Genomic DNA, 10,646 nt, shown 5'->3' with positions numbered 1-10,646 from the left:
ATGATTGAATATTTTATGTGACGCGTGTTATATGCTGAAAAAGTTGGCTCTTTTAAAGGAGTGCACAATTGCGGTTGCGGAATAGAATGAGAATTTCTGGTTTTGAAACCCCATGTTGAAAATCTTGGCTGCGTTCCTGGGTGTAGCAAATATACTGGGGGAAGTTCTGGTAGTTCTCTTGCACACTGGTTGTATCACTCCAGTAAGAGGTCATTTAATTTTGTAATTAGTTTCTCTCTCTAGTTCATTCAGAGCCACTTTTTGTACAAATGGTAGTATTGAGGTTGATATGTGATGTAACCAGCAGGAATGTATTATTCATAAATATATATGTCAGTGGTATTAAACTTCCATTTTCCCATGCTATAAGAATCATCAGAAAAGGGGAATTCTTAGACCATCTTATTCTTACTGACCAATGCTACAGTCTAAATAAAATAATCCATAGCCAAAAATAAGTCAACCACAAATGGACGTGGGCAAGACTTTATGATTGGCACATATTTTCCATTTCATCTGTAAGCTGACTATGTCTAGAACACTATTTTCTTTCCAGCATTGATCATCAATCTTTTCATATTTTCTTTTATGTAATGCCCAAACTGTTCGTTAATTTTCATAGTTTTGTTTTATAACTTTTTAACCAGTTCTCTGACGATAATGACGCAATCAAAGGCAGCTCACCAGACCCATGCCTCTGAAATGCAATGGCTGTAGAAGCAATGAACAGTTCATTCGATCAGAAGAAAACTACATTGCAAGACATTTTGCAGAGCCTGAGAGGAATGTGGCATAACGAATCACTTTGCAACATGGTGTCGACTGAAAGATTCTGCAATGGAGGTAACAGCATCTGCCAATCATTCTGAACAGAAAACAGCATAACAGAGATCTTAATCAATGTCACCATAACAGCTTATGAAGGTAATCTTGTGTGACAAATGTATTTCTACATATTTAGATTGTGTAACCAGGATATGTCTTGCAGGATTAGCCTTTGAACACATTCTTTTCACAACAATGTAATCTAACACCATGTGAGAAAGTTGTGCAGACAGTCGAAAACTTATGACTGGCATGTGACGGCTCTGCAGTAGGGTGCATAAATATGCTCTCCACCGCACCTTTGATTACCCTGTATTAGTTCGCAAGTTCGAATCTCTTGAGTGATGGTTATGTGTGAGAGGATTGCTGAACTCCTCGCTGCCACAGGTGGCTCGTGTTACAGATGGTTGGTTATGGCTTTTCTTCACCATCAAGTCCATGCTCCTGAGAACAAAATACCTGGCCAACTAATCCCATACCCGACATGAACTGGTAACGGGACGAGAGGTGGTGGTTCGTCAGATGATTAAACAGTCTTATCGGCTTCCCCCTCATCCGGGATAAATATGTAAATCCTATTCTATACTTCCATGCCACTATCTAATTCTCTACTAGGCAGCAAGTTCACAGACCAAACCGTATATTTCTCCCGAAATTATACTCTAGCAGAGATACATGCATTGAACTCAACATCATTTCCAATTCCAAGGGACAACCCCGTTCACTGCTGCATTAGACAGGAAACATGGACCCCTCGTCCCGAACAACCAGTATTCTTATCGTTTCAGCTATCTGAAAACAGTATGTGCGAAAAGCTAAACCTAGAAGCACTTTCAATAGCACTAGTGAATTTTCCTTATAGGGTAGGTAGTTGTTCCCTCATCCTATGAGGGAATGCACCAGTCTTGTTAAAAGGGCTTTTGGCTAAGGATCCTTAATAGGTTTTTAGTTTTTCGCATAGATTCTTTTCAGATAGCTATAAAGGGTAGCATACTGGGGGTTGGGGTCTGTTGTGTTCGCTAATCAAAGTAGCTATGAACAGAGTTGTTCTGTCCTACCTTCAATCACATTTCCCTTATGATAGTGATTGGATGACATCTATTGGAATTGGGAAGGATGCCGGGTTCAATGCATGTATCTCTGCTAGAGTATAATTTTGGGAGAAATATACAGTTTTGTCTGTGAACTTGCTGCCTAGTAGAGAATTAGATAGTGGCATGGAAGTATATGATAAAATTCACATATTTATCCAGGGGAGGGGAAAGCTGATAAGACATTTTAATCATCTGGAGAACCACGATCTCTCCGTCTTGTTACCAGTTCATGTCGGGTATGAGATTAGTTAGCCAGTTATTTTGTTTTCAGAAGCATGGACTTGATGGTGAAGGAAACCATAGTCAACCATCTAACATGAGCCACCCTGCGGCGGCGCGAGTCCAGCATTCATCTCACACGTACCATCCCTCATGGGATTCGAACTTGCGAACTCTCGCAGGGTAATCAAAGGTGCGTTGGCAAGCATATTCATGCACCCCACCGCAGAGCCGTGATAGGCCAGACGGAAGTTTTCAACTGCTTGCACAACTTTCTTACATTTGTGTTAGATTACATTGTTGTGAAAAGATTGTGTTTAAAAGAGCTAATCCAGCAAGGCATATGCTGGCTCCACTGTCTAGATATGTAGAAATATGTTTGTGGCGTAGATAACCATCATGGGCTGTTATGGTGGCATTGATTATGATCTCTGTTGTGTTGTTTCTCTGTTCAAAATGATTAGCATATGCTGTTAACTCCATTGCAGAGTCTTTCTGTCAACACACTGTTGCAAAGTGATTCGTCGTGCTACATTTCTCTCATGTTTTGCAGAATGCTTTGCAATGTAGTTTCCTCTGGCTTGATGAATTGTGTTCATTGCCTTTACAGCCACTGCATTTTGAGGTAAGGGTCAGGTGGGCTGCATTTGGTTGCATCTGTATTTTAAGAATCTCATTCGAACAGCTACCATGTCTTGAGAGTATCGAACTTGGCCTAGTCAGCTTGTAGGATGTAGATAGCTGGGGCGCAGCCAGGATTTTTTATACCCACAATGTCGCAAGGTGTTTACAAACTAAAAGTTGTGTGCAGTTCACAGCAAAGCTCTATTGACTAAATTCCAGATTGAGCATGTAGCTCGCCTCCCTTTGCATCTTGTGCATTTCACCTGGAGACATTAATGTTTTTTTTTTTTTCTCATTTTCCAGTCAAATTAAAAGCTACTAAATTGGGGTCATCGTGGCTGTAATCTTAAGTGGCTTGAATGTTCCGTTCTTTGTGGGCGTTTCATGCGGTATGATCATGTGCATCAATCAATATATTGTTGCATGTATTTCTTGTTTAAATGATAATCTTGAAGGTATAACCAAGAGGTGATATGGACATCTTTGGACAGTTCAGATAGTTGCTGTCATCTAGTCCATTCCTAACAAAGAGCTCATTCAATGTATATGACAGATTGATCTTCTGGAATACCTGCTTCCACCTGAAATTCACCCTTTACTTTTATTTACTCATGCCATGAACAAAGTAATATCACACTCTTTTCATTCTCGCTGGGTTCACCTTCGGACAATTGCGTTTACTCTCTGAAAAATAGAAAAGATATCTTATCGGTAACTTTTAATGTGCCTTAAAAGATTTATTATCACCCAATGTTATGAATTCGAAGACTTGGGTAAAGAACTCCTTAAGAAGTAACATTTTAACCCAGTAGAAGCTTTGTTCCTGACATTTTCCACTCTTCCGCAATAAGTTAAGAGTCTGATGAAGATTTAAAATATATGCTTGATATGCTGGTACAATGTGGGGCATCGAGTTGCTGTACAGGTCTTTGTTTAGAGGTTTTATTTTAGAGCCTAGGGAATGAAAAGCTTCATAGTTTCAAAACTGGTCCCACATTCTATCATCTATAAATGACTGTTCATTCAGAGTATCTTTTTCTAAATGGTGATTAGGAATTCTGTGATGTCTTGATTTTTTGCAAATGTGTGTCAGAAGGGTCGGATGAAAAAATATGGATCATTTGTGTGAATTATATTTCTATAGTGTTTCACAAATTTATGTGTAGAATTCCTTACTGATTTCGTCTATCCCAGATGATTTGTTGTTTCGCACTGATTTTATAGAGTTGTAATTTCGTCGCTGGTGAGGTGTTGTTCCAACATAAAAATTTCTTGTTTGGATATTTTGGATGAGCTCATTAGCGATATCATTGGTGGTAATCATTTGTCTCGACCCAATTTATATGAATTATAGATATTGATTCGGAATGATAAGTGAAGATTTGTTTTTATCAAATACTTCTTTCAGAAAGTGTCGAAAATATTATTGGTTTGAAAAAAGTTTTGAAAAAATTTTCTGGTGATCGAAGTTTGAAGTCTCTTTTAGCGTTTATTGGTTACAAATTAATATTAAAGTCTCCCATTATTAGGAATTCGTGAGAGTTGCAATAGCTGCTCAATATATCGACCAAACTGTTTTTATGGGCTCGTTATTTGCAGGGCCATATCTGTTGAAATTTTTTTTTATTTGACTATCAATCTGATGTTGTACCCCAAGTTAGTTTCCCAATGCTCTACCAATAATTTTTTTTTGGTTTATGGTGTTCTGGTGATGGTATTTTCTACATTAACTAATATTAGGATCTCTTGTCTAAAATTTGTATGGTGTTTTTCTAGTTTGTCCAAAGTAGATGGTGTTCTGGTGATAGTATTTTCTACATTTGAATAATATTAAGATCTCTTGTCTAAAATTTGTATCGTGTTTTTCCAGTTTGTGTCCAAAGTAGTTGGTGTTCTGGTGATGGTATTTTCCACATTGGTGATGATATTTTCTACATTAACTAATATTAAGATTTCTTGTCTAAAATTTGTATGGTGTTTTTCTAGTTTGTCCAAAGTAGGTGGTGTTCTGGTGATGGTGATGGTATTTTCCATATTAAGTAATATTAAGATCTCTTGGCTAAAATTTGTATGGTGTTTTTCTAGTTTGTCCAAAGTAGATGGTGTTCTGGTGATGGTATTTTCCACATTGGTGATGATATTTTCTACATTAACTAATATCAAGATTTCTTGTCTAAAATTTGTATGGTGTTTTTCTAGTTTGTCTAAAGTAGGTGGTGTTCTGGTGATGGTGATGGTATTTTTCATATAAAGTAATATTAAGATCTCTTGTCTAAAATTTGTATCGTGTTTTTCTAGTTTGTGTCCAAAGTAGATGGTGTTCTAGTGATGGTATTTTCTACATTAACTAACATTAAGATCTCTTGTCTAAAATTTGTATGGTGTTTTCTAGTTTGTCCAAAGTAGATGGTGTTCTGATTTCTGATGATGGTATTTTCAACAATACTAGTATTGATATCTCTTGTCTAAAATTTGTATGGTGTTTGTCTAGTTTGTCCAAAGTATTCTAAAAGATGTTGTACCCCAAGTTAGTTGCCCAATGCTCTACCAATAATTTTCTAGTTTGTCCAAAGTAGATGGTGTTCTGAATTATGATGATGGTATTTTCTACAATAACTAGTATTGATATCTCTTGTCTAAAATTTGTATGGTGTTTGTCTAGTTTGTCCAAAGTATTGTAAAAGATGTTGTACCCCAAGTTAGTTGCCCAATGCTCTACCAATAATTTATTTGGCTAGATGGTGTTCTGGTGATGGTGATGGTATTTTTTATATTAACTAATATTAATATCTCTTGTCTAAAATTTGTATGGTGTTTGTCTAGTTTGTCCAAACTATTGTGAAAGACCTTTTTTTGCCATGTCTGGTCTTTCTGTACACTGCTTCGTTTTCGCATTCTGTATATCTGTGGTGATAAGCATGATGATAGTATTGTTGACAGAGAGACGATCTTGTACTTCCCATCATTTTCTTAGATTCGAGAATAAAAGGTTTTGAGTCTGAAAAACTTAGATTGTATTTGATGAATGTGTGACTGGTATATTTTGTATGCTGTGCATGTGAGAATAAATTGCTTATGGTCCCTATGTCATTTACCAGGGTTGTGTTAAATTGTGGATCAAAAATGTGAATGTGTGCTCTTTCAGCCAAGGAGTCTTGAATTTTTTTTGTTCCATCTAGGCTTTTGTCTGAGAATATAGCAATATGTGGTCTATGGTCAGTGGTTACTATTAAATGCAGGCATCCAAGGGTAAAAATGTGAAAGGCCCCAAGCAATGGAAAGGGATTTCTGAATGGATTCTACCCAGTTTATAAAGCATGATGAGCATCTAGGACGGTTTTCCTGTTGTGTGGTGGGCTCTGGCATGCCAGCATGAAGGGTTGCTGATTTATTCATTACTGCTGCCTAGTCTTAAAATTCTTGACTGTGTTGTCAAATGTTTTGAGGGCAGCGGATTTGGCTAGCATATCTGCCCGTAGGATGTCACCTGATGGGGCCCTGATAAAGTGATTCGTTGTGGCATGTTTTGAAAAGTCGTATTTGCATTTTGTCCTGCTGTATTAACAGTCTGTAATAGCCTGTAGAAACCGTGTGACAAGATGCCGTATCGATTCTTTGTCTTGTTGCATAATCGCATGTATTTTAATACAAAGTGATGATGAGCCAATTTCAGACCATTATTATTTTGGTTCCAACAACTCACCTCAGTGCAGATAACGCCAAATACCTGATTTTTTGTCTGCCAATACTAATAGAGTGCCAGTAGGTGAATGATTCTCATAACAAATACTAACTAGTTCATAAAAAAACATGTATCCTATCTCCTATGTATTGTTTCTAACAGACTTTTTGCAAAAATATTGTAAAACTGGGAAAAATCAAGAATTTTTCACAAACTATAGAAGTTATTTATATAGCTGCCGACAGAATTATTATGATTTTAAAATGTAATTTGAGTAAATACTTACCATTCAGATTAGTTTGATAATAATTAGTCCAATTACGTTTTTATTCAAAAATTGCAGTCAAGTGGATTCATTTGCCGACTAGTGACGAAGCGTAGGCCAAAGTGTCCTCTGAGCAAAATTATTCCTGTTGTTAGCTGGATTGGACCCTGTTAACTGTAATGACCTCTTTGTCTAATTTTGAGGTCTCTGTATATGAGATGATGATAGTTGAATCGCTAGTTGCCACTGAGTACCGGTAATGAATATAAATACTATGAATATTTTGACATTAGACTTCAATCACATTCTTTGAAAGATAAACAATTATGAATGGGCAACTATTGATTGTGTGCTATTTATATATATGGCATTTTCTGATGCTAATAGATTGGTAACTGCAAATTTCCCAAGGAATCAAATGTTCAATTCGTGTTCAAGCGTCCGCAGCGACACACATGTCACTACAAATTTTATCAATATATCAAAATTTATCAACATTCGAACCTATTAATAATTTGGTAATATTAAAGTCTGGGTTACCTTAATTGTCCGAAACTATAGCAAAATTTTATTGTATTTAAGCTTCGTCCTATAAAGCTTTAGTACCTTGGAACTTGACATTAAAATAAAAATAATTTAAAACATTACTAAACATGCCAGGCAGCATTGCAACATTGATGGGATTTGGAAAGAATATATAGCGTTAATAAATGTGTGTCATGTGCAAGACGCAATACAAAGCCCGCTATGTCAAATGGAAAATTCATATCATGCTTGTGCTTTTGTTGATAATAAATGAAGCACAACCGATGTTAGCAAAACGATGTAATTTGCAATCACGCACTATGCTTGTGCTTTGTTTATTATTATGGCTGGTGTTTAATATTATTATGGCTGGTGTTTATTATTGTTTATTATTATGGCTGGTGTTTATTATTGTTTATTATTATGGCTGGTGTTTAATATTATTATGGCTGGTGTTTAATATTATTATGGCTGGTGTTTAGTATTATTATGGCTGGTGTTTAAAATTATTATGGCTGGGTTTAGTATTATTATGGCTGGTGTTTAATATTATTATGGCTGGTGTTTAAAATTATTATGGCTGGGTTTAGTATTATTATGGCTGGTGTTTAATATTATTATGGCTGGTGTTTAAAATTATTATGGCTGGGTTTAGTATTATTATGGCTGGTGTTTAATATTATTATGGCTGGTGTTTAAAATTATTATGGCTGGGTTTAGTATTATTATGGCTGGTGTTTAATATTATTATGGTGGGTGTTTATTTATTATTATTGTTTATTATTATGGCTGGTGTTTAATATTATTATGGCTGGTGTTTAGTATTATTATGGCTGGTGTTCGTATTATTATTGTTTATTATTATGGTGGGTGTTTATTTATTATTATTGTTTATTATTATAGCTGGTGTTTATCATTATTATATATAGTGATTTTTACGTTCATTTTGCAATAAACCTGAATTTATCCCAGGGGATTGGAAAACCCATAAGATGGCTTATTATGGTGCACCATTGTTACCAGTCCATGTCGGGTATGGGATAAGATATTTTAGACTGCTTGATCATACGACTATCGCAGCCCCTTGCCTGGTTACCAGTTCATGTCGGGTATAGGATTAGTAAGCCAGTTACCCTTGACATGTTTTTATTCATTTTATTTATATTGCTCTTATATACATTTCTTTCATGTCGTTCTTTTCTCATTCTAATTATATTGTTTTTCTATGACATGGTTACCAGTCCATGTCGGGTATGCAATTAATTTATCCTGGTGGATAGGAAGGTATAAATCTGCTTAATCATGTGGCGTTTCAGAGCCTCTTGTCTGGTTACCAGTCCATGCTAGGTATGGAATAAGTTAGCCAGTTACTTTATCCTATTTTTTATTTTTATTGATTTCTATATACAGTGTATTTCATTTCATCATGGTGTCGTTTTCGTTTTTCAATAAATTAACTGGTGCGGCGGTGTGGCTCCTAGTGCTAAGCGTTAGCAATACACCCCCACCGCATCGCGCCCCACATCCTGGTGGGAACAGTGCCGCCATCTAAGCCGTGGCAGAAACAAGGAAAGAATGATACGCACATCCCATCAACATTGACAGAATAGTGCTACCCAAGTATTTAAGTTTTTTTTTCATGGAAACTAACTCCTACTAATTTTCCAAATAACAAGACGTCCTCTTAACAAAATTACAGAAATGAGACAGTATGCTGAATTGCAATGGGTATTGTATTTTAAACCAGGGTTCCGACGATACAGTTCGGGGGTTCACGCAAGTTAACATTTAAACCAGATGTTTTATATCATAATACACGTATTGTCTAAATATATTTGAATAACTATTGGGTGTTCCACTAATTGAATTCGCTATAAATTAAGATCATTTTGCCATATTTAGTTTGCTCTTATATATGCAAGGTGTGCATATAAAGTCCTTTTCAAAATTACCTCAGCAGGTTTGTTGTTTTTAATTAGTTTCTATGTATGAACATCAATATGGCCAAAGCAATATATGTATCGATAAATTCCCTTTTCGATTTGAAAAAAATACTTTATGGATCTACAACCTAGCCTAAAATTACCGTGCCTATTCACTAGAAAACTCTAATACAATTTTCGCCATCCGAGCAATTCATGGAATATAATAAGGTCGCGTTGTACAGCGACGAATAATGAACCTAATGCAGTAAGTGTAAAACCTGTTACTTTTACGGACTAAAACTAAGCACGTGGGGAAAAAATAGATGGACGTAACAACGTTTAAAAAGACTTTATTAACTTTGGTGGTGAGGTGAAACGAGCAACTTTTGATGAGGTTTAATACGAAACATACACGCGAAGTCGCAAACACATACCAAGGAGACCGAGAAGAATGCAGGTTTGAAAAACATGGTGAAGTCTGATGACCAGACTCCATCAGAAAGTCCTCATCAGTCTCTCCCTCCAGACGAAACGAGGACCCCGGATGGAGTTCTTAATTACCGGAGACCGCCATAGCCGCACACCCAAATATCAAAAAGCCAGCTGTGTCCAGCTTTTTTGAGAGTTTTCGGGGGAGAACAGTTTTACACCTTACGCTATCAGTAAATACAAAGTTAGGCATGCGATCTTTTTTTAAATTGTTCATTAGGAAAAACGTATAAGCGCTGAAGAGTTGTTAAGGTGAATCCCTCGTTATTATTTATTAAAAATTTTTAAAATGCGATTCTGATACATGACGACTATGTAAAGCAGTGGTCGGCGACCGAAAGGTTACTGCCGGTCCGCAGAGAGGTGACACAGAAACGGACAAGGCCCTAATGAAGCCTCTACAATCTAACCACGTACTCCACGATCAAAAAAGCACTAAACCAGACAAACATAACGCATTTCAGCAGCATGTCTGACTTCACAAACAATTCCCATGTCATTATGTCGCATTGACGCTGGGTCAATTGTTCCCTCAACGCCCGTATAAGAAAGTCTCACATCAGTCGGAATAAGATCTCTCGAACAAAATGATTCTAGCTAGGAACGTGACTAGTGACTACTCCACTACTTGCTCATAGCTAACCGGTCATGACTAGTCAGTGCTAATTCTATACTTCAGGAATCAGGATAATCATAAGTTAACACATCGGGTAAAAAATTAGTTATGGCAAAACAAACAATAGTAAAATCAAATGTTCAATCAATACCCAGACTAGAGACGGAAGGTTTACAGGCATTGTTACTTATCCCAACATCTTATTAATGTGAGTTCAATATTGATATTGATTCAATATGTTCAATATTGATAACTACAAAAAAGAAAATATCGAAGTAGGCTGTATGAAACACATTACATGTGTCGATGTCGACCATATCTCCAATATTGGAACAGTTAATTGCCAGCCAATAACTACAGATCTCGCATTAAATAGCATGGC

This window comes from Styela clava, chromosome 4 (genome assembly GCF_964204865.1).
Source record: "Styela clava chromosome 4, kaStyClav1.hap1.2, whole genome shotgun sequence".
Lineage (NCBI taxonomy): Eukaryota > Metazoa > Chordata > Ascidiacea > Stolidobranchia > Styelidae > Styela > Styela clava.
The sequence above is the reverse complement of the archived record's forward strand: the minus strand, read 5'-3'. Positions refer to the sequence as shown.